This window comes from Artibeus jamaicensis, unplaced genomic scaffold (genome assembly GCF_021234435.1).
Source record: "Artibeus jamaicensis isolate MK-2021 breed Jamaican fruit bat unplaced genomic scaffold, CSHL_Jam_final contig_387, whole genome shotgun sequence".
Classification (NCBI taxonomy): Eukaryota; Metazoa; Chordata; class Mammalia; order Chiroptera; family Phyllostomidae; genus Artibeus; species Artibeus jamaicensis.
The window spans coordinates 5,847,567-5,873,297 of NW_026521812.1; the positions used below are offsets into that span (position 1 = coordinate 5,847,567).

The following is a 25,731-nucleotide window of genomic DNA, read 5'->3' on the forward strand; positions in this document are numbered from 1 at the left end:
CTGCGGTCTGTCTTAGGTAGTGAGAACAATGTAGGGCACAGATAGAGACCAGAATTCCTGATTCCCTTTAACTAATTTTATTGTCTCCCAGACTGTGAACTCCACCACAGCCAGGGCAATGTATTAGTCATTTTTTAATAATCCAGAGCTTGTCATGAGGCCTGGTACATAACGACACTCAGGTTGTTAAACTGAAATAATATATTTTTGTTTTACTCTTTCCAAATGTCACTTTTTGGGAGGACCACTCTTATTTCTGCTTTCAGCTTTAGGGAGTAGTTGACAATGAGATCCCACAGACAGCATCTGTGGAGATTCTGCCCCAGCTTACGGGAATCAACATGTCCAGGCTTCTTCATCTGTCACGGAGCCAGATGCAGGGCTATGTGTGTGGCACAACTCCAGCTTCAATTGAGGGAATACCTCGGCTTGGCAGGCTTGAGATGCTTATACCTGTTATTAGCAATAGCTGGGAATGGCCTTTGAAAGGGGATGCCGACTGGTGCAGCCGCTGTGGAAAGCAGTATGGAGACATTTCAGACAATTAAAACCGGATCTGCCTTTTGACCCAGCAATCCCACTTCTGGGAATATACCTGAAGGAACCCAAAGCACTAATTTAAAAGAACATAAGCATCCCTACATTCATTGCAGCATTATTTACAATTGCAAAGATATGGAAGGAGCCCGTGTCCATCAGTAGATGAATAGATAAAAAAAACTATGGGGCATTTACACAATGGAATACTCCTGGGCCATACAATAGAAGACATTTTTACCCTTTACAGTATAGATGGGCTTTAGGAACATTTTGCTAAGTGAAATAAGCCAGTCAGAGAAAGGCAAATACCGTATAATTTCACTCGTATGTGGACACTAATGAACAAACTGAACTAACAGGGAATGTGGGGACAGACTCATAGATGGAGGGCAGATGACAGTTAGTGGTGGGGGAGGTTGGGGTGGAGGGATTGAACAAAAAGGAAAAAGGACTCATGGACATGGACAGCAGTGTGGTGATTGCTGGGGACTGGGTGGTACAAGGGGACTAAATGGTGATGGGAAAAACACAAGAAAGATTAAATGAAAAAACCAAAAGGAGATTATTGTCACTCAGTGTGACATAGAAAAGAGGAGGCTTCTGAGGAAAAATAAACCTGTGAAAAATTTTACTGCAGATGGAACAAAAAAAAAGAGCTGCTTCAGGGCCGACTCTAACAGTGGACTAGAAAACCATGGCTCATGAGGTAAAAGGTTTACCCAGATGGCTGCCAACAATGCCTTCCGCCTCTGCACACACATCCTGCTCTTCCTACCAGGTGCTGAAGTCTGTGATTCCCTCTCCTTGAGCTGGAGTTGGCTCTGTGGAGCCTGGACCAACAGGATTGTGCATAAGTGATGCTGTGACTTCTGGGGTGAGGACTTAAAGGCCTTGCAGCTTTTGTTTTTATTCTCTCAGAAGTCGGGTGTCACGTAAAAAAGTCTGGGCTATTCTGCTAAGAGGCCACATGGTGAGAGAGAGGCCCTGGAAGATCAGAGTTCATTTGGAGGAGAAATTAGATTTCCCTGTTGACAGGAAGCACTGACTGCGGGACACGTGAGTGAAGCCATCTTGGATCCATCATCCAGAGCTGTGCCTCCCAGTTGACGCCTCATAGAGCAGAGATGAGCCATGCTTCAATGTCTACCCCAAAGAATCATGAGCAATAAAATAATTATCATCAAGTTTTGGGGTCATGTAGCAACGTGACTGAAACCACTTCAAGGATTGGCTAAGTGATAGTTTGACTCTGGTTGTTATTTGTGTGGTGTCTTCTCTCCTTATGGCAGTGGAACTAGGAATGCACACACTCCCAGTAAAGCTTGAGATTGCCTTAGTCTGATAGAACATGAGAGCACATTGTGAGATATTCCTGTTTTTGGATCATGTAAAGTCAGGGCAGGTTCTCAATCCAGAGCTGCTTCAGTACTTCCACCTGGTTGGGCTTGGCACTCAGAAGGCACAAAGATTGAAGAAGGAATCACCAGTATAGTGAGATCCAGATTTTTCAGGAGCTGCTCTGTGAGTGAGTTGGTAAGAAAGGATATTAAAGGAGGTGCTGGGTAAATTTCTAGTCCAAATCGCCAGACTGGCTTTGCTTATAGGTGGTGTTCAGGATTGAGGCTGCAATGCTAAATTTGGATATGGTGACTCTCTGGCTGGAATCTAGGCTCCCGTTTTGTACTTTGTGTCAGTCCCTTGCCTGTTACTCCACTCCGTCTAGTGGGAAGACCCAGCCTTGCTTTTATCAGTCTCTTTTCCTGAGGATTAATGTTCTGGCCTTGAACCCCAGCCTGGTAGTTCTGTCCCATGATGCCAGTGTTTCAGCTTGCTCACATCACTAGATATCACCTGTTCAGAACTTTGTCCTTTTTGTCTGTCCAAATCTGTCTTCTCTCTGTTAAGACCTCCTTGCTGTCCTGGACTACCACCTGTTGTTTGCCTATATCTGTTTGATACCATGTTTTATGCTTTCTTTACTTTCGTATAGTTCCTGTAGCTTGATTTTTCTACCATTAGCTCTTGCCAAGTCCTCATCAAATCTGCTCCATTCCACTGAAGTGTTGGGGCCATGTAAGACTGTGCCCAAAAATACAGAGTCTAATTCTTCCACATGACAGACTTTAGACATTTGATAACAACCTTTCCATGACTTTTAATCATCTCTTTAGGCTAAATCTTGCTTTTTCCTACATTATCAAAGTCACCCATCTATGGATATAATTTAGCTTTTCAACATTCCTCTTAAAAGGTGGCATACAGTAGTGATTCACATGCTCCAACAGAGAATATACTAGGAATATTTCCTATGATAAAGGCATATTTCATATTTCATTAATTATTCCTACATTTATGTTATTATTTTGCAGCAGCATTTTACAGAGTTTCCACCAGGAATAGATCAAGGTTTTATGCACCATAAAGCTTATACAAGTTTAGGGACTCTCTTTAATAATTTTTTTCATAAATATGTAGTTAGTTTCAAAACCTGTGAAAATGAAGGATCCTAAAGCTTAGGTTTTTGTAAGTTTCATTATAAATCTACCTCAAAATTCCTGATAGCATTGTCTGGTAAAATTCCCAGGTCTTCTTTATTAGAACTGCTACTTCATCAGGTTCTCTCTGTATCAGTCTTAAGTTTAACTTGGGTACTTGGCATATGGGGGATTAAGTAAATTAACACAGGTGAAGGACTTAGAACAACACCAAGCACATAGAGCATGTAATAAATAGTAGCAATTATTCTTTTTTATTACTCACCAGCAGAACCTTAGCAAATAATTTGTCTTTCTGACTCTGAATTTTCTCTTTGATGTAATGAAGATAATACTTGCCCTGCCTTTCTCATAAGTTATTGTGAAGATCAAATGAAAAGCATTATTTGATCTTTTGTGAATGTGCTTTGTTAACTGAAAAGCATCATACACATGGAAGGCATTGTAACAGGTTTCATTTGGCATTGTCAATTTTAGAAAAGAAAAGACTTTACTCTGGCCGAGGTGGAGTCACTAAAGACCTCAGTAGAAGTGGGAGGAGGCAAAGGACAAGAGGTACAGATGCTGAAGGCAATGACCTGCACATCCTGTTCGCGCGGGCCAACGTTCAGAAAAGTGAAGTCTGACGGAGAGCATGTAATTACACAAAAGGAAAGAACTAGGAGGTATTTGTTGTGTGTGGTTGTGTGTGTGGCTTTCCACAACTAGCCTTAACCTAAGTCTCCAGCCTCTTTTTCAGCCATGTTCTGATTTGCAACCCAGGTTCCTAGGCCTGGAGAAATCCTAGTCACACTTTGGGCTCAGCATAAAAGCCCCTCCTTCCTGGGGTTTCCCCAGTCCTCCTGTTCGTCCCACAGGAAGAATAAATTGTTCCTCTTCAATGCCCTCTCTGTGACAGTACATCCACTCTAGACTGAGAGGTACCCAGTTTTCCTTATTTCCTTGTCTCCAGGGCCTAGACTCGTTTGCCATTGAGTGGTGTTCAAAAAGGTTTAGTCAGTTAATTTATTTTGAAGAAACTAGTTTTAAAAGTTGATTAAAGGATATTTAAGGTTGGGGTTCGCAAGTAAGAACGCCTTGCCCACACGCATTAGCTAGCAGTCGTTATCCCGGGCACTCTCGAGGGTCAGCTGTCCTGGTTGCCTGGAGTACCAGTGGACGGATCTCAGGGAATCCCGCGGGAAAGGAGGCCCGAGCCCTGTCCCGGGGGCGTGGTCTGGGCGCTGGAGGGGCGTGGTGAGGCCCGAGGGGTTTTCGTGCCGGGGGCGCGTCCGGCGGGGGCGCGGGAGGGGCTTCCGCTTCGAGGGGGCGGGGCCGGCGTGGTGAGTTCTCTGACGGCCCCAGTCAGGGAATTTCAATTTGAAACCTAGCAGAGGGCGGAGGCGGGCGCGGCTGCGGGGAAGCTGGGGCAGAAGCGGGACTGGTCCCCGCGGCGAGAGAGCTTTTGCGGTGCGGTGAACGGGTAAGGAAGCCTGCGGGGCTGCGGAATGGCGGGCTTGAGGCGGTGGAACCCGGGCCCGCTGATTAGTCCCTGCGGAGCTGCAGAGGCGGCTCGGATTTTTCCTCTGGCTGCAGCTGGGAAGCTGATCCCAGGCAGGAAGCGGTGGCGGGACAGTCCCACCGGGGGGGAGGGCGGCCGGCTTTGGGATTTTCTGCAGTTCCCTCTCTCTTCTCCTCCCCCTCTCTACCAGACCCCATTCCCTTTCCAGAGTCCAGGTCTTGTTGCTCCCGGCCGGGTCCTCGCTTCTCCGATCTGCTGTGGATCCCTCTGCTCCCTTCCTGGGAGCTAGGGCCAAGTCTCGTCGTAGGTGGGAGAGGTAGGGGCTTGGTGAAGACTGTGCGGGCTCCGCCCGGGTGCCGTGGGCTCAGGTCTCGCGTCTCGACCCGGAGGAGCGACTGGATCCAGGCGCGGGCCGCGGTGAAAGATCGGATCGAGGCCAGGAGCAGCCGCCCGCCTTCGGCGCCTGGCGAGGTGCGCCTGGGTTCCGGGGTCGCAGCAGCGGCAGCGGTGGCCTTCAGTAGGATGATTTGGGGAGAGGAAACGCGGGCTAGGACGCTACGCCTCCCTGGCCCTGCGTGGGCATTGCGGGGTGACGGGGGAGTGCCACCCTCCTGCCCCACGCGCCCTGCCGGGCCGACCCCGCGTTAGCCCGCGCGGATGCAGAGAAGGACGCACGTTTTGCGCGCGGATCCTTACAATTCTGACAGCCTGGCCGTCTTACCACGGATGGCAATTTTTCCTCCTCCGGGGCTGGAGGCGGTGGGTTCGAAGCATTTTTAGGTGAGCTGCTGGGGAAGGACGAGGAAGAAAATAGGACGGAGCGGGCAGAGTTGGGATTGGCGTCCTGGACCCCATCCCCAGTCTGCGTGCGACGCTGTCCCAGCAGCAGGGAGAGACGTCTGCGGACGGACGTCGATGATTATGCTTCCCAAGATCGCTAACCTCTTCTGAGGTCAGAGTTTTTTCCCCCCCTCTTTTTTCTTTTATGAGGTTGAAAGAGCTTTGGCCTAGAGTCTATTATTTTTGGGAGGGATCTGTGTGTGGAGTCTCCCTACTGACCGAGGACGTCTTAAATTGAATTCTCCATCACCACAATCGCTCCCCCTGTTTTTAAGAGCCTTGAGTGGGTGGGTGGGAAGGTAGGGAACCCAGAAGAGCTGTGGATGTATCTTTCCTTTTCTGAATGACATCTTTTTCTCAGTTTCTTGAACTTCTTGCATCTGAAATTTCATGTGTGTGCCAGGCGCCTTGTTCTTTATTCTTCCCTTTTCTTCGTTCCCTCTTTATTTTCCCCCTTATTTTTGTTATTTCATTGGAATCCATTATTTCTATATCTGTATACTACTGTATCGAGAATTAGCATTTTAGTGGGCGTCCTGTTACATTTTCCCTTGGGTTTAACACTTGAGGGAAACCGAGTCAATTTGTTGGCCGCAGGAGCTGGGATTTGAAATTGTCAGTTTTTCAGCTGGTTTTAGTGGGAAACGAATAGCACTGCATTCCACTCGGTTTCTGTGTGCAGGCTCACTGCTGTGGGAAATCACTGGGCTGCTGTTGATGGGGCTGCGTTGCATGCAATCTTGAATTGCGGTAAGGGTAAACCCAGTACCTTCATCTGGCTGATACAACTTTTTAAAAAGCTTGGCTGTGTCACCTATCAGCTTGAGTGATCACTCCTATGACTTAATTTAAGAACTTTCATCAAACTTCAAAATATCTACTGTTTGGAGGTTGTTGGAGAACTGTACAAGTGGAGATGGCTTGGAACAATGGCATGGATTTAGGGCTAATTTAATCCTATCCTGTCTTCCTCACTTCTTGGGCAGAATTCCCACTGAAGTCAGTACTGGTCTTGTGTGCCCGAGGACTGCAGAGAACAAGAGGCTGCTCATTTAGAGTAACGGGAAGGGACAGTTTTTTTCCTTTTTAAAACATCCCTTTTTAAGAAAGACCTAGTCATAACAGTTCTTGAATCCTTTACCTCTAGTTGATGTAGTTAGAGCACTTGGTGCAAAGACCTTTCAGAGAAAATATGTGACTGAGTTGAGCCCCCAGCCTCAAATTTGTGATATCTAAATTGAATAGGGGTTGGTTAAAATGATTTAAAATGATAAAAAATCATCATTTAATAAAGTTAGAATTTCACTTCAGTAAAATTATACCTAACTAAAAAAAAACCCTAAAGTGCTATGAAATATTTTCAATTAAATTTGTGTATTAGGCTGCACATGCATACAACTGGGTATGTATATTAAAATCTGAAATTTAATTCCAGTAGAAAGAAGCAAGTTTTCAGATTTAGGAGACAAATCGGAAGATAGGGCCACCAGAAAATAACAATGCAAATATATAAGACAAGTAAATTCAGATAGCTCTTACTGTGTTTGGAGAGTTAGTACAGTTTTTATGTAGAGTGACTATCTGGACCCAACATTAGCTTTGTGAATACTTGGAGGTTTCCAGGTTAACTTTGTGCTGATCTGAGTTGGTGAACTTGTTAGGTCCTTTGCTTCTTAAAGTAACGTTCTTGTGGTTTACCCTTTCCAAATTACCAGTTCTAAAGAATTGAGTTTAGAAACCCAATCCAGCCACCAGATTTTAAAAATAGATTTTTAAAAATCATAACCATGTCCACGTGTACTACCCAACCACTTGCTTTCAACTAAAAATACTTGCAAAGATGACAAAGCAGTCCTCAACCAAAATATTTATTGGTAAAATTACTCTGTAATTAGTAATATTGTATAGTTAAGTTTAACATCAGGTTTTGCTCTGAATCACCACTCTCACATTACTGTGGTAGAGAATTACAAAGGTTCTATCTTTGCCATTTTATTTAGGAATGTGGGGTTTATATTTTATGTAACAGAATGCTAAATATTTTTGAAGATTTGACTTTGTTTCTGTTTCCACAGGGGAGTATGAACCTTTTTCTTCTTTTTGTACTGAAGTAATCTGTTTAAAAGCTGTGCGTGGACTTTTTGAAAAGTATGAGTTGCTAGTATTTTTATAAAGCAGTAAAGTAGTTTTTAGGAATCAATACTGCTGAGAGTCAAATCTTGCATTTCTAATAACTGTATTGTTTACTCGCAGAAAACAAAAGAAATGTGTCTGCCTCCTCTCCCTTTTATTTAGAAACCTTTTCAGGGGCCTTGTTTGCTTTTTTAGGTTCAGAATTACTGTACCTAACCATTGGGTACCCTTACAGATTTAAAAGCCTCAAGTAAATGTTTATGCTGGCTCTAGTAGTCAGCAAATACTAGCCAAACCCTAATTTACTGCCCTTTTATAGAATCTTGGGATCCCGGGGCCAGGGCTGGATCTTCACCAGTCAGCCAATCCATTGTCAGTCACTGCCCCTTCCCCTCAACTCAGACATTTCCAGTGTCTTTGAAAGGCAGAGTTAGTAGAAGATTTATAGGTGATTGCTCCACAGATTCCAGACGGAGCATCCTCTGGGATTGCTGTTTTGGCACAAACCAGTAACTTGATATTCGTTAGATTTCTGTAATCCCTCTGACTGGGCAGTACCCCAGATTAAAATCTAAAATCTCAATCTGGTGTGATTAACTACAGGGGAATGACCTCCAAATATAAATAATACAGTTATTTAGATGGTACAGGTAAACCAAAAAATGATCTCGAATATCAGCTAGAAATGACTGCTGATAGTCATAGTGATAACCAATAGTCATCGATAGTGATAACCAATCTTTTATTTTCCCCCTATAAAGTGTATGTGTATTTTGTATGTGAGCAGGAATATTTTGAGAGCAGGAATATATTGGGTTGGTCAAAAAAGTCCATTTAGTTTTTTTCTGTAAAAGATACATTTTTCATTTTCACCAATAACTTTATTGATTTGGGTATTTTGAGTCATCATCTATCCCATGTGGGTTATCACCCTGATTGTTCTCAATTAATGTCTTGATTTGATCACTGTCAACTTCAACTGGCCTACTTGACCGTGGAGCATCATCCAGTGAGAAATCTCCAGCATGAAACTCTGCAAACACTTTTAAAAAAAAATTTATGTATTTTAGAGAGAAGGGAAGGGAGGGGAAGAGAGAGGGAGAGAAATATCAATGTGTGGTGCCTTTCATGTGCCCCCTGCTGGGGATGTGGCTTGCAACCCAGGCATGCGAGATAGACTGGGAATGGAACCTGTGACCCTTTGGTTTGCAGACTGGCACTCAATCCGAGTGACACCAGCCAAGGGGAAAACCACTTGTGATGCATTTGATCAGTTATAGCATCTTCTGCATACACTGCACAGATCTTTTTTTGACTTTTAGTTATGTTTTTACCTTTCTTGTAATAATAAAACATAATATGCCAAAAATGTTGCTTGTTTTCTCCCATCTTCAATATTATAACGGCTACACAAAAATTCACCAATTTTGATGTTTTTTTTAAAATGCACACTGATATGACAGCTGTCACAATACAGTCTAACAAAATTGTTTTGAATGAAGTGAAAGACAACTAAGCACAGCTAGAGCCATCTTAGGGAAAACAAACTTTTTGGCTCTCATACAAAATACACAGACATGTACACACTTTAAAAGAGATATACAGTGGTACCATGGTACTCGTAGTTAATATGTTCTGGAACTTGTGACATGAATCCCGAAACTGGGGAGCACTGAAACTGAGGGGTACTGAATGATGAATCATTTTCTTTCGCGGGTGGTGTTTTGTGACACATACGAGTTCTAGCAAGTGTGACGAGTCCTGAGCAAGTGCTGAAACGTTTTTATCCCATCAAAATGCAGCAAGTGTATTAGGATTTGACGAATCTGAAGCTGATGAGTACTGAGGTATGACAGTATATTTGTTATGTGAAGCATTATAACATTGTTTACAGTAAATAAATCTGATAAATCAATTGGTTGAACCTGTATGTAATATATTGGAGGTGCTTTTAGTGAAGATTCTTTGAAAGTGGGAGTTGACTTTGTAGAACCTGGTACTGTTACACATAGAAATGTCTGTTGTATAGGTAATATTTTATGTAGGGGGTTTGTTTTTCTCTCCACTGGATGTTGTCTCCCCTTGTTTTGAGGTTGGCTCGAGATCTGCTTTCTTAGATGCATGTTTTTCCTGTCTAGAAGGGTAGATAATCTTCCCTTTACATCCCTAAAGACCTAGTGTTTGCGATGGTATTTATTTTTAATGAGAATTTCAGTGGTGTTCTGAAAATTTTCATTTTTAAAGTGGTGTCTCTTTCCTTTTAGTATAAGGCTAGACCTCATGTGGCCTATGAGTGCATTCACATTGCTTCTGGGTTTTTTCCCCCCAATTATATGAAATAATTGGGCTTATTTCATATTCTCAGTTACTTTTAACATGGAAATCCGTTTTTATTTCACAGCTACTTTTCTGCACTTTGGGATTTTTTTCCATTTGATATATTAGAGCCATAAAGGTCTAGATGTGTATAGATTGCCGCCCAAATAATCTTTATAGTAATACGGAAAAAAATTGAGGAATGAGAATTATCTTTTTATTTCCTCCGAGAAGTTTCGTAAGGCACGTTTTTCTTTTGGTGACCGAGATGACGTTTTACATATGTGACTATATTTAGTGTCATGGGGATGCTTTTAGTTCTTTTCAGTTTAAGAACCAGAGGGCATCAATATGGATCCAGAGTGATTTTGTCACTGTTCATTGGTAAAACTTTATTGTCTAGGTCAGGTAGAGAAGTTCATTGTATGTAAACTAAATCTTTTATGCTATAATTGAAAATTCAGTTTCCTCTTGCTTTTTACTCTCTTCATGGCCTCACTATCAGCTTCCATGAATGAATTTTCAACTACTTAAAAGGCTTACATTACCCTGTAATTGCCTTTTCCAAGATAATTGTGGTTTTAAAATTTTCTCATATAGGTCTGATTACCCAACTCTCTAACCATCTTCTCCAAGCCCCAAATTCAGGTTTTTAGACCTCCTGAAGAGCTTCAGAGCTGGACTCCTTGCCTGGATAACAAGAGTGCTGAGTTTAATCTCCTGTATAGGTACACATGCGTAAAGATATGAAATGAAAATCTCTGCCATAATTGTTAGGTTCTTTTTTTTTTGTCCAAACAGGCTATTTGTTTTTTACCTTACATTTACCCATCTAGAGGACCAAAAGGGTGTATGGGGATCATTTAGTTCAGACTCAGCCTGAGGTGGGAAGTGGGGTTAGTGGAGAAAGTGTTGCCCAGGGTAGGTGTTAGGGGTTCACGCACTGTCTGAGACTGTAAGTAGATTGGTGTCTGTGTATGTGTCAGAGATAGAGAGATGGAGAGAGAGAAAGAGAGTGAGATGGACAGAGAGACGGGTTGGTTTTGGGGAGCAGTTTTTGAAAGGGTTTTGGGAAACAGAAAAGATTGAAAACTGCTGATCTAGTTCAGTTCTTATTTTTGAGATTAGGAAATCCAAATCTTAAGACGTATTTTTTCTCTTTTTCTCGGCGTTACCATATTGTATTTTCATCACAGATCCCTGCCCCTGCCCTCTTAGCACTTACTTCCATTCAGTTGTCTTCCCCCCCCCCCCCCACTCCATTTGTCAAGGTTAAACTGAATTCTGATGACATCTTGACCTCTTACATTCTTACCAATGAGTTTAGTGAATTTAACAGTGGACTTTTATTTTCTCACAAATTTCTTTGATGGAAATCTTGATTAGAAGGGGTCAGTCTACAGTAGTTGGTGCTGGTTAGACTGGCACTATGTCAGTAATCTTGGGTAAATTATTTCTCAAAGCCTTAGTTTTCTTAAGTATGGGGTTGACCATTGTGACCTACCTCATAGAGTTACATGAGGATTAAATGAGCTAGTGCTTATAAAATCCCTGCATGGTGCCTGGTATCTGTGCAAATTGTTAGGTTGAGAAAAGACTTGGTGGGTCGATTGTGAATATATGGTTAACAATTTTTTTTGTAGTGGTCAGTAATAATTATCTGTGTGGCAGTACAGTTTTTAAATATGAAACAGTAATTTCCTATGGTCATCACAAGTTAAAATCACTTTTTAACAAGTTTAGTACAGTCTTTCTAGAATTTTTGAACTTTTAGAAAACTTTGTCCTAACTGTCTACTTTTGGTAGTATTCAAAAGAACATACACATGGCAGAGCTCTTTGGATCTAGTTTCAACAACACGGGGTGTTCATAAAATTTCCCAGGGCCGAGAGACCAGAGGAAGAGGCTGACAACTTCAACATTACATCAAGTGTTTATTAAGGGAATTTATATACAAGGCGCGTCTTGGGCTGTGGCAGGACGAGTGGATGGACATATCCTGTGCTGTGTGGTGGGTGCTGAGGAATTCTCTGGGGCAGGGCAGGATGGATGGGCTTCTGTGGCATGAGCTGCCCCAGATAAGGGGAAGACGCCTTACGTGCGTGCCTGGAGCAGGGCAGTGGCCTGCTACAGGAACAGGCATGCAGTGGGCTGTCGGGAGGGGTGAATCAGACAGTTTCGGAGGGGATTCACAGGAAACATCCTCTGTTTTGGCCGGGATCTAGCTGGCTGGTCCCGCAGTGGTCACATCATGGAACAGTCTGTCCTCCATACAGGAAGAATGTAGTCTTTTTGTTATGTTGCCAGAGGTAACGTACTCTTGAGTGTAAAACATGTATGCATATACTACACTAGAACTTCCTCTCTGTAACTTAGTAAGCTTGCTGAAAGAAAGCTGTGAATGGAATTTTTACTGATAGTGTTTAAATCTCTTCAAGGCATTAAAGTGTGACTGTTGAAAACCCAGTACATATTTTTCTACATGAAATAGACTTGCAGACGTTACTTTCCTTTGATGCAGTGTTTTGACTTTAAATTACTTGACAGCATTGAGAAATCAGGAAGTTTCTCATAAGCGTCTGTATTTTAGGCTTCTCTGGGAAAACTGGAGGATCTTGGTTGGGCCTGGCCGCTTGGGAAACACTGGACCCTTGCGCCTCCAGCACAACAGCCAACCGCCTCCAGCACGACAGCCAACCGCCTGCAGCACAACGGCCAACCACTAGGCCTTAGCAGTTCCCACCCCACATTGCACAAGTCATCCTCTCCCTGTTTTAGTGACGTTTTTCCCATTTTCTTTTGTCCTACCTGGAGACATTTTCATTGGATATCTGTCTCCTCAGGCTATTGAATTCGCACCTTAAAAAAATGACAATCAATTGAAAGATGCAAAAAAGCTCAGATCTGTATGACCTTAAAGTAGGGGTTTCTGGAAGTGGGGTTCTTCTATTTTTTTGGCCAATAGTCATTTTCCACTCCTTTCCTGAGGACTGACTTTTAGGTCACTGCCACTCGTTGTTTGAGGAGCCCATTAATCAGAAGGGCACACAGTAGGCCCTTTCTAGTTTTCTCCTGGACTTCATGATGCATTGTTCATAAGCATGTACCATAGCTTGTTCTTTGAAGCCTAGTGTTACACTCCAGCAGCCTATAGTTGTACCTTATTTGTATGTTACTTGGTTTTTTAAAAGCCTTTCGTCCCCTTCCATCATTTAATGTTGTAGTGTATATTTCCAGAAGAACTTTGTTGCAAACATAACTGGAATACTATAATTACCCTAAAAATTCCTTAATATCATCAAATATTTAATTGTGGGCATTCAAATGTCCAGTTATCTTAAATATAATTTTTTTAAAAATGAGATATAATTGAAGTATAACATTATATCAGTTTCAGGTGTGCAGCATAATGATTTGATATTTGTATGCATTGTAGTGATCACCATAAGTTAGTTAACATTCGTTGTTAGTTACCACACAATTATAATGTTTTTTCTTGTGATGAGAACTCTAAGATCTATTCTCTTAGCAGCTTTCAAATAATCAATAAACTGTTATTGATTATGGTCACCATGCTGTATATTACAACCCTGGGACTTATTTTATAACTGGAAGTTTGTACCTTTATTTATATTTATTCATTTATTTATTTATTTTAAACTTTTAATCAGCTTGGCAATAACCCACAACCTTTGGACCAACTTATTTTAGATTTTTAAAATTTGTTTCATTTTTAGACAGAGGGAAAGGGAGGGAGATAGGGAAACATCAATGTGTGGTTGTCTCTTGCACACCCACTACTGGGGACCTGACCTGCAACCGGGCATGTGCCAGGCACATGCCCTGACTGGGAATGGAACTTGCTACCCTTTGGTTCATAGGCTGGTGCTCAGTCCACTGAACCACACCAGCCAGGGCAAAAGTTTGTACTTATAGATTCATTTTGTCCACCCCCGGCCCCTTGCCTCTGTTAACTACCAACCTGTTCTCTTTATCTCAAGTATCAATTTTTGAAAAAATTAGTTTGAATTAAGATCCAGTTAGGTGCCACACATTACACTTGGTTGGTATACTTTTAAAGAGCAATAAACTATAGTACCCTCTTTTTTTTTTGCAGTTTTATTTGTCGGAGAAACTGAATTGGTTGTTCTAAATAGGTTTCCCACAGTCTGAATTTTACAGATTTCTTTAACATTTGTAAAATTTGTACCTCTAGTGTAATAAACTTGTTCCTCCACTTCCTGTCTTTAAGAAAAGAGTTTGTTTGTATCTCAGATCAGCCGTGACCTCTGTGGGGTTAAATTGGTGGGTGCATCTAGAGACTAGGTCTTACCTCAGTTTCTTTATTATCATTAATAATGCTATTATTATTCTTTTTGTGAGATTATTCCATAGGCGTAGGCTTCTATTTGATACTTGCTTTTTTGGCTCCAGTCCCCATCTGGCTGAAGGTGCTCTCGCGTCAGCTGCTTTGTCATCTGCTTAGCCTGTCCTTAACTGGCACAAATATATTTTATGCTAGTGGTTGGCTTTGTTCTAGGTTCCATTTTAAGTAATCAATAAGGCCAGAAGCACTGGTAATTAATAAGCATATAAAAAAGGAAGAAAAATAGCTATCATGGAGCATGGTCCATAAGCCAAGGACTGTAGCTGGTGCTTTACACATGTTAATATCCCCAATCCTTGCAGCAACACCTTGGGGTTGGGATGCAGCTCATTTTATAGATAAAAAAATTGAGGCTTAAACATTCAATAATTTGCTTAAGGGCACCCACCTTGTCTACTGCTAAAACTTGTGCTTCTTTTGCTAAGGGGGGCCAGTTACTGCTTTTAATGACTTAATGCTATTACTGTGTAGAACATGGTTGTCAAACTCATTTTCACTAGGGGCGACATCAGCCTCACAGTTGCCTTCAAAGGGCAGAATGTGATTTCAACACCTTAACAGTTAAGGAGTAGTTACATTTATACAGTCCTAAAATTATTTTGGCCCTTTGAAGGCCACTGCAATGTTGATGTGACCCCTAGTGAAAATGAGTTTGACAGCCCTGATGTAGAACTTCCAGTTTTTAGGAATTTGTTCACACCTATAGCATCTTATGTTTAAAAAGACAAGCTTGCTTTCCTAACTCATTCTTTGCCTCCTAGTTTTCTTTTGAAAAGTTATGATTATGAAGCTGCCGGAGTACTACTTCTTACTGTGTGATTTTGGAATCACGCTGGAATTGGGAATACCTTTTATCTCCCCCCCCACACACACACATTAGTATAGTGTTTTTGGTCTGATATTTTAACATAAGAAAAAATATACCACGGTATAAAGCACATCAACATAAAAAGTGACCCCCTATTTTTTCATAAAAGTGGTTTTTGCTATATTATTTACAGTGTAAACAGTGTTCCTTAGGTGCTTATAATATAGGTAATACAGTATTACTTTATTAAGGACTGTAGGGAAAAGCAGCAGATCCCTGGGCTAGCTCCCTTTATAACAGATTTCTGCTCCCTTACAGCAACCACTTTTGGTTTTATTATCTGGTGTGTTTTATCTAAATCACATGATTTTTCCTGTTCTTTTTATCCATTTTAGATAATGATAGCTATTAACTTTCTACTCGGTTGGAATCAGCCTCCTGTCTCAACTCCCTCTTCCCGTACATTAGGCTCACTCCCTCACTCTACCAAACGTACATGGAATAGCTAAGCTGTGTAAAGCGCTCTGGTTGCATGCAGTTTTTTTCCAACTTTCTGTTCTGTTCTGAGGTTCATTGCATTTCCCCTGCTTATCCTTAATTTAGCCCTAAACTGTATTGAAAACTATATTGACAACCATTTCCTTTTTTCTGGAGACATCCCTTGGGACCCTCTAGCATCCTGGACTGGTTTGTTTCTAGAACTGCTGTGCTGTGCTCTTTCTGGCCTCCCAGGTTCCTGGGCTCCATGTCTCTGTCTTAACTTTTACTTTGTCTGTGCACATCTTCCAATAGTTTCCAAGAAAGTGCAAACAAGGTGAATTTCTTGTATGTCTAAAAACAACTTTTCCACTCCTAAAATGCCCCTTTGCACTGTCAGTTTGAATGCTTTTATAGTTTGGCTGGGTATAGAATCTAAGGTAGTGATTATCTTCCCTCCAGATTTGGAAGATACCGTTGCATTCTGGCATGCCAGTGTTGCTATTGAAAAGAGTGATGTGATCTAATTTGTTTCTGTGTTTGTTCTCTTCATAGGTTAGGATTTTCTTTTGAACGTGGTGTTTTGAAATTTCATGATGGTGTGTCTACTGGTATGGGAAGTTTTTCATTCATTGTGCTAGGCAGACACTCACTCCCTGGGTCCTGTCATTTTGGAAACTCTTGTCTTTCAGAAATTTGCCTCTATGATCATTTCTCCCTCTATGTGCTCTATTCTTTCGGGAACTCCTATTATTTGGATGTTGAATTTACTAGAGTGACTCCAATTTTACTGTTTTTTTCCCTCTCATACCATCTCTTTGTCTTTTTGTCCTGCTTTGTGGGAAATTTCCTCAATGTTTTCTAACCTCTCCTGAATTTTTACCTTCCTATTTTCTAAGCTGCTTCTTGGTCACTGAATTTTCTCTTTGATAGTGTCCTTTGCTTTTTTCATGTATTCAGTATCTCTAGTGCAGCCCTACTTGAGGCCCCTCGGCACTTGCTTTCTGTCTGGAGTGCACTCCCCTCACATACGTGCAAGGCTGGCTCCCTTAACTCCTTCAGATCTTTGCTTCCCATGATCGTTTATCTGAAACTGCTGTGCAACCTGCTCCCACCCCTACCCCAGCATAACCTAATTCTCTTCCTTGTCCTTTCTTTTTGCTATAGTATGTATTATTTATCATCTTTGCTTTTTCTTTATTGACTGCCCCCTTATTGGAATATAAACTACTTGAAGGCAAATATTTTCTTCTGTTTTGTTTGCCTTAGTATTTCCAGTACCTAGAACGCTGCCTGGGCACAGAATAAGTACTCCGTAAATATGCGTCGACTGAGTGATTGGACCTCCCCGTTTCTGTAGCGGGCCTCACATCTGCTCTCTGGGTCTGGATTCCGAGCCACAGCCTTTCTTCCCTCTGCTTCTCTGGAGAGTGAACCTCCTGTTTCTGGCTGCGAAGGATTCAGGAGAGTGAGAGACAGAGGAAGGGACGGAGGGGGAGGGAGTTTTAAATGTTCTTGTATTTACTTATAACTGGTATCCCGTTTTTAGCTCTACGTCACCTCAGCTCTCAGTGGTACTGTTGCTGGTAGGGAGGGCCCCCCTCGCCCCGCCCCCTGAAACAGGAATTCAGGGTTTGGCTTCCTCTGGTCTGCTAAGTCAGTTACTCTGTACATCTGTTTTCCATCTTCTAAAATTCTGTTGATATATCTCATCTGCTGGCCTGTCCCCTCCCTTTTGTATGTGTGCGTGTGGATTTATACCTTTTAAAAAAGTTTCCTTAGTGTCCTTTTTAGTGTGGTTTTGGGAAGAAACAGAAATTTACTCATGTTTAATCCACTGATTTTAGGGTTTTAAATTGATAAAAACAAAACCTCCAAGATATTCTGATACTCACAATTTGGTAAGGACTGCCACTTGAATAAAATGGTCCCTTTTTTCCACACCAGATGCTGAGTTGAAGGTTAGTTACATGCCTGTACACGCAGAGAAAAGTCAGGCGATTTCATCCATGTCTAGAGTGCATGGGAGTGGATAAATGAGAAGGTGCTCCCTACGAAGAGATCAGCAAGGGTGTTCTATTTTTTACTATAATATTTTATGAATTAGTTCAGTAGAGACACTATAAGTCATATAATATGTGCTTGAACTAGATTTAAATGTAAAGAACAAAACCAAACTTGGTGAATGTGTGTCAGACATGACCACCTTATTTTAGAATTTACCGAGTATCTTAGTTTATCTTTGGATGACACATAGTTTGGTAACAGAAAATTAGATATTCTTCGAGTATTGAATATAGAGGAAACTTGAAAGACAGGTGGGTTCTATTAAATACTTTAGGGTGAAAATTTCATCGCTAGGGTATACACAGGGAGTGGGAATTGCCCTAATGTGAAGAGTCACACGTTAGGGGTTTTTATGGATGGGGTTCGGGGAGTGTGAGACAGAAATGGAGGTTCTGAGTAAGGGAGTGGCTGTGAGGCCTGAGCAAGTGCCAGGGAGATCCCAAGGCTCTGCACGCATGTGGTTCGTGTTGGTGAAATTACCCAGTGGGTTTTAGTGCTTTATAAATTCAAATACTTTATTCATTAATGGTGAAGGTGTTGTAGGCAATAGATCGGGACAGTATTTCCGTAAAGAGAGATGGTGTGTTAAAATGATTTGGGGTGGCACACAGATGAATCTTTCTTCTAGTGGTTAAAGGTATGTGCCAGTGTGCATCAGAAACATGTACAGATACTTCAAAGCTATGATTTAATTGATATTGGCATAAGGCTAAAGTAGGTATTTTTTAAGTGACTTGATTTAAAAATCAGTATTAAATGATAAATAATATAGTGGCCATTTGAATTTGGCAAAGATTATAAAGTGGATTTGTGAGTAACAGAATTTTGAGAAACTTTGGGTAGTTTCAAAATATAATTTTCTTAATCAAGGTGCTTTGTACATTTCTTTTTTCTCCTAGTAGGTCACAGCATGAAACTATATTGTGAGTGTGGCTAGACTTGTGTTTTCCTTTTTAGAATTCAATTTTAGTTTGTAAAATTTTTTTCTGTCTTCAAAATCAATGATAAGAACATTTTCTCACTTGATTTTTAACAGTTTCATACCATAGGTCAGACAGATAAGAAAGATGAGTCAGGAAGAGGTTAAACTTACCCAAACTCATTTGGCAATTTGGTAACGGAGCTTCAGGCACAGCCAAGTTCTCCTTGTGTCTAGAGTTGCTCTCTCTTAATCGTTTTCTCTCGCTGTTAATGGAATTGTCAATTAAAGTTTTCTTGGAGAATTCAGGAAGCCTGCCAAGTTTTGTAGCTAGAGGGCTGCCTATGGCTTTCATATATTTGTATCTTGAGGCCAGAAGGTAGGCAGAGCTATGTCTTTAAAGATAGTTTAATAAATGTGTCAACATTTTGAAATACTATTGAAAAAACAAGGAAGAGTATGACCTATGGGATTACTGGAAAATGGCAGCAGATGCCCTCACGACTATTTGAAAAGCAAATGTGGCCATGGTCATATGCTAGAGAGTGGTGTGTATTCAGCCTTTATTTTTGGAGCCCATTTTTGTTGTGATAATCTTTTACTTTTCCCCAGTACACTCTGTTTAATTGCTTTGACTGTGGCTAAAAAAAGACAAAAGCTGTTAAATGAACATCTTCCATGAAAAATTTAACCTACTTCTCTTAAGGAGAAAAGGTAAAACTTTTTCCAAAAAATGATGAAAAATTGTACATGAGAAAGGTTAAAGTTGCAAGTAATGAGTTGGGTCTGTCTCCTCACAAAGGAATAAGAGTTTATCCATTAGTTTGTAACCAGAACTGTTTTGGGATATTGGCCATTAAAATCAACATCAGTAAAGCCTGCATCCTAATTTCCTAATGCCAAGATTGTCCGTTTTAAATCATGCACAGATGGGAATGTGAATACATTCGTTCGTCTTTCCCCTGTATTCCTCCCGCCCACAAACAGAAAAATAAAGGTACATTGGAGATACTCTGAACTTCTGCAGCGCAGAGCCGTCGATGCAGCGGGCAGCATGTGTGCTGCAGATGTGCCTCGACTTTTCCCTGCTTGAGGCCAGTTCACTTTCATCCTCAGTGCTGCAAGCTTAGGTCCAAAGATTTGAGGGTGGGTTCCAGAGCATTCTGTAGACCTGTGATCTCCTTGTTACCTGCTCTCTGCAGAGACACATGATAGTGGTGAAGGATGATATGGCTTTTCTTCTGTTGTTACTAGGTTTTTTGTTTTTATTTTATTTTTTTAATGTTTCTCATAAAGATTTTATGTATTAATTTTTAGAGAGAGGGGAAGGGAAGGAGAAAGAGCAGGAAAAACAACATGTGGTTGCTTCTCACGTGCCTCCTACTGGAGACCTGGCGTCCAACCCAGGCATGTGCCCTGACTGGGAATTGAACTGGCAGCCCTTGGGTTTGCAGGCCGGCACTCAATCCACTGAGCAGCACCAGCTGGGCCGAGATTTTTTAAAAGACATGTTTTCACCGTCTGATTATCTTTTGAAGTGATATTTTGGAGAAAGTATGTTCCATTGTCAGTTGCAGAAGAGTGTTTTTCTTTTTAAAATTTGAATTATGGAAAACTTAAAATACATTCAGAAGTAGCGAGAATAGTGATGTAATCAACTCCGTATACCTTCACCCAGCGTTGACAGTTACCAGCACACGGCCAGTCTTACTTCATCTGTATTTCCCTTCCACTCCCTGATAATTCCCCACCCCCATTATTCTGAAGCAAATCCTAGACATTATGTAATTTTATTTGTATATAAGTAAGTTATTTCCCTTCCCTCTTTTTTGACATGTACTTTCTAGTCTCTATAAGAAAGCTCATATGACATATTCAGTTCTCCTTTTTTTCTTTTTTTTGCAATCAATGTGTGCATATTCTTTTGACTGATGAAGACAGTTTCATCTAAATGTACTATTGTGGACATAGGAAGTGCTTTAGCCAGTGCTAAAAAATACCTAACAATTTCTAAACCAAATCTGAACTGATCTTCAAATTCTGTTTTCATATTGATGTTTTATGATTTTCCCCCCATGGCTCATGCCTAGTTTACACTAGATTTTAATGTTTTTTTATTTTTATTTTTTCTTTTCTTCCTTGCTCCTTAAATCTCTCTTCCTGTGTCTGTGCCCTTTTCTCCTCCACCCCCTTTCTTTTCCTTTAACTCTTCTTTCGCGTAGTATAGCTTAGTGGCAATCTGTTGAAACGGGACCAAGTGAAACTTTTGTTTTTTCAGCTGACTGGATTTTAATGTGACTACACAGTTGTTATAAAATCGCATCAACCTGCCATGCGTATGGTCTGTCTGGCAGTACAGAAGGGAAAGTATATGCCTCAAACATTGATCATACACTAGTTTAGCAATGTGTAAATGTGGGTATTATAGATGAAGCTGACTGTAACTTAATAGTTGAAGTGCTTTTGCTAATGAATATAGGCAGAACTTTTATGTTTGAGATAGTTTATTTTATATTTTTATCTGTACTTTTATTAAAATATAGTATGTACTTTTTTGGTAAGGATATTACATATTGAATTAGAAAATAATGATAATAGGTGACCTTTCTTTAATACTTAATATGTGTCAGAATCTGTTCTGTAAGTACTTTTACAATATTTACTAATTTAATTCTCACATTGACCCTTTGTGGTGAGTATTGTTATTATAGGTTGCCCTGATAAGAAAGGTTCAGTAACTTGCAAGGTCATTCAGCTAATTAATGGCAGAGGGGGGGCATTGAACCAAGGCGTTCTGGCTCCAGAGTCTACAGTCATTAACTGCTGTTCTATATTATCCCTAAAAATATATAAATTCTTTCTTCACACCACATTCCTACTTGCATTCCCCTCCCCAGGTACATATTTTGAATCAGAATCAATACTACACTATTGCATTAGGGTACAGTTTGATCACTGTGGGGGTAGTTTTCAGTCAGAAACTTGAAAGCAGTTAATGAGATGCTACCATGTTCCTTTACTGGTTTTAATGATAAAAAAACGAAGGTGGGAGAGTGGAAGCATGTAGAAAGTAAGGTGGTAACTGCTGATGTCTGTTCCTTCACCCCCAACTGTTTTTTAAAATGGGTTGTTCAGGCCCTCTGGAATGTTGACAGGTCACCAAGGAGTTGCTGGTCCAAGGTTCTAAGCACCACTGAACAATCTAAATTTTCCACTGTATCTTCGGTTCAGTATCTTGAAGTGCCAGATGTATTGTTGAAACTTTGGCCATCATTGGTATGTTCTGTAAAGTATAGACTTGTGGGAGTTTGTCCTGAGTCTACAGGGGTGCAGTTTTAACCCGTCAGGCACCTGATATTGTTCCCTTCCCCCTTTTTTTTCTGAAAGGAGTAGAGGACAGAAAGAAAATTGTTTTAGTCCCAAGTTCTAGTCCCACTTCAGCAATTCCTAAGTGTGACAATTGGGTACATTATGTTGCTTCTTGTGTCTCTTTTGAGTGATTCAAATGCCCTGAAACAAGCTCTAATCCATGTAACATGTCTGTATCTCATTTATTTGTCTCTGCGGATAAAGTCATTTAAAGTGTCCTTCCTCGGAGGAAAAACATGCATAGGATTTTGGCAAAATACTTGATAAAGCTTTCATGGTATCTTTATAGCAACTTCGGGAAGAAAAAAAAAACTTATGTGGAGGGAAATCTATGGTGGTGTTTGTACTGAAATTTAAACTTGGTCTTCTCTTATCCAAAATATTTTTGCCTGTGATTCTTATGATAAAGACATGGATTGCTGATAACATTTACAGATTAGTGGAAGTTTATAAAGAAGTCTAATAAGCCATATATAGATTGTCTTGTTAGATATAAAATTGGTTGAAAAAAACAAGATGAAATTTGTTGGAATAAAAGTTAAAAAAAGGAAATAAAGCTCATCGAAAGAGTTTAAAGCTCATTAAAACAGTGCAGTCTTGGCTTTCTCTTCAATGCAAAGTTTTATTAAAAAGTAGTAGATGTCTTTTTATTCTGAAGTACAAGACACTGACTTCCGGTCTCGTGACTCCACTGCGCTCTTTTTCAGGCGATTGAGGGTCCTGTTACCAAATTATTGAACACATTCTTCCAGGTATTATTTTTGACCAACCATGTTGTCTTTGAAACTCTCTACATATTTAGAGCTCTTTGTTCTACTGTTCTTCGCCTACTTCTTCTCCTCCGATCTTCCCTTCCGTCCTTCCTCCTTCCCAGGGTTCTGTCCTTAGCCTTTGATTTTTAGTCTTGACTAATTTTGTATCACCCAAGACTTCACCTGCCATCATTGCGTCTGTTAACGCAAATCTCTCTCAAGTCTCTTTCTCCTGTGCTCTGCATCCTTATATGACTTAGAAGAATTGCTACCAATATCTCAAAAGTTTTTAAATGAACATGTGAAACATTTTGTGCAGAATGTGGGCTGTAGTTGATTATTCTGCTTTGACCTGGACTATTTTGTTTGTTTTTAGATACTGCATTTTAAGGGGTACATGGCATGCGCTAAGCATATTTGTTCAATAGAGATGAGTGGAAGCTTAGACAAACTGAAACCGTGCCCCTGAAAAGGGTGCCTGACATGTTGAGGTCGGAGGAATTGCAATACAAGGGGAACTCCTGTGGAGATAACAGAAAGGGTAAGACTTGCTGGAGTGGGCAACTTACTGAGAACTGTTTTTGATCACTGGCTTTTAACTTTCTCTTCTTTTGATAAAACCACTGTAAAAGATATTATATCTTGAAACTTTTTTCAGTGTGGAAGTCTGTGTGTATATATCTGTGCATACGTGAATATCAGAAGTTTGATTAATTAGTTCTTAGCCATATCATGTGCAGTGTGCCCCACAATTTTCTTTCCTATTTAGTAATAATAATAATAATAATAATAATAATAATAAAATAATAAGTGCCAGTCAACAGTTCACCTAACAATTTCACAACTCACCAATGGATTGTGATCTGTGTTTGAAAAGCCCTTTTTCTCTGGATCGAACTAAGATTTGGAGAAGGGAAGTTTCCTACGTGGTATGAGAAGAACTTTCTAACAGTTAGAGCAGGCAGAGAATGGAAGGGACTGTCTTGGGAGGGAGTCAGTTTCCCAGGGTTTGAAGGACTGCGGCCAGAGACTGATCCTCCCACCTGCCGGAAGGTGGGACGATCACTGGGGAGTGAGGGTGGGGGAGGATGGAACTCTGGGATCACCCACGAGTCTTTCAGGATCTTATGATTTTTCATTTTGTGACTTGCTGAAATTTTTAAGGTGAATAAAGTTATTTAAGTGAAAAATGTGAATTCTGAATTTATTTACCTCTATTCTACTTGCTAAGTCAAGTATGTCTCAGTTCTTTAGTGAATGTGAATTTTAAGTTTATTTTAAAATTTTGTTTTCATTTTATAAATTCTTTTTTTCACAAAAAGTTTTATTTGGGAAGTTTTAAATATATTAAAAAGTATCCAGGCATTTCAATCACCAAGCCGAAACACTTATCAACTCATGGCTAGCTTTATTTTATCTATATCCCTATTCACTTCACCCCAACAGTTTTGAAGCAAATCTCAGGCATAATTTCATCTACATATATTTTGATGTCTTAAAGAAATGACACCATTATTATGCCTAAGAAAGTTACTGGTAAATCCTTAATATCGTCAAATATTTATTGTGTTCAAATTTCCAATTGTCTTTTGTTTCTTTCATACATTTTTGTTTGGTTTGGATTTAGATTAGGTCTACACATTGTGATTAGTGATTCTCTGAAATCTATAGGTTCTCTTTATTTTTTTATACAGGGATGGGCAAAAGGTTTACTAATAAGTAACAAAACTAAATAATATTACAAGAGTAACTGTGTTCATGAACTCACAACTGTAAACCTACTTTTGCCACATTCGATATTTCCCTTTAACTAATTATTTTAAAGAAACTGGGTTGCTTTTCCTATATCATTCCCACTATTTTCATTTTTCTGATTTCATCCCTGTGGTATAGTTTAACTTGCCACACTGTCCTGTAAATTGGCAGTTACTTCAGAGGCTTTTAAAATCAGCTCCCGGTTCAATTTTTAAAGTATTTTTTTTCTTTGCTGTGAATATTTTGTTGGTTCTGTTTTTTCTTAAAACCACTCAAAAAGTAAACCCAAGGTGATTGGGTTTCTTAGTTCTTCATTTTCTGAAGTTATCCTAAGCCAAATTCACCATAAAAACAGATGGAACCACTTAGAAATTGGGAAAGATAATAATCCTCTGCAAACACCACATCCAAATACAAATTACACAAGAATTTCTAGGCCAGCTTCATTTCCAAAAAAGAAAGGAAGAAAGCAGATGCCATAGTAATTTCTATAGACCACAAGTCAGTTTTTCTGTCAAAGTGTGACATTTTATAGGAAAATCAGTGTTAATTTTTCAAACCAGTGTAGTGGCAGTTCAGTTTTGCTAGTTAATTTCCCACCCAGTGAGCAGTTATTGTTGGTGACTGAGTTTTTCCCTTCTTCCTTGGCAGTTGGAGGTAGAAGGATAAAAGTGAGAAGATGGCAAGTCAGAAGGCAACTAATCAGTGTGTGCAGGAAATCAAATAAATGTGTCTACAGTCATCCAAAGAATATTTGTAATCTTTTTATTCCTACCTCTTATTATGGAAAATTTCGAATGTACAAATAAATAGAGAAGTCAGTATAATGAACGTCCATATTCCCACCACCGAGTTTTTTCCCCTCATATTTACTATAGATTTTAAAAATTGGGTGTGGACTCACATTGCTATTGAGCAGAATCTTCTCTTTTTTCATTTGTTATGAGGCTTCACTTGCGGGCTTTACATCTTTTTTTGTTTTCTGTTCGTCAGTGTCGGTAAATCTTTTGTTAGATTTTATATTTTATTTTGGTTGTTATTCACTATATAAAGAAGATGCTGTTGTTGGGTGAAGATGATATAATTAGGCTTCATTGCCTGCCTTCTTTTTTTTTCCTTTAACTTTTTATAATGGAAGCAAATACAAAGAAATGGGGTAGAACAATGAGTTTTTCTGCACCCATCTGGTAGCTAACTACCAACGTATGGTCAACTTTGCATCATCCGTGGGCCCCTAAACCCCTGTCTTTCCCACCCTGTTCTATGATGGATTGTTTTAAAGCAAATCCCAGACATTATATCACTTCATCCATAAATACTTTTTTATATGTCTGTGATGAGTAAGCATTTAAAAAAACAAAACCAAATCACA

General features: G+C 40.2%; 1 protein-coding gene across 14 annotated transcripts in view; it reads left to right on the plus strand.

The window, feature by feature from the left end:
- The first annotated feature begins 4,366 nt into the window (after positions 1 to 4,366).
- The window catches only part of EPB41L2 (erythrocyte membrane protein band 4.1 like 2), a 200,949-nt gene continuing 179,584 nt past the window's right edge, over positions 4,367 to 25,731 (plus strand). For 5 of the 14 annotated variants that reach the window (XM_037147879.2, XM_053664760.1, XM_037147880.2 and 2 more), the window contains exon 1: positions 4,369 to 4,497. The gene's annotated coding sequence lies outside the window, so the exon portion shown is untranslated. Of the gene's footprint in view, positions 4,498 to 4,918; positions 5,008 to 25,731 lie in introns of those variants that run through there. The other 9 variants (XM_037147874.2, XM_037147876.2, XM_037147877.2 and 6 more) reach the window with 4 other exon arrangements.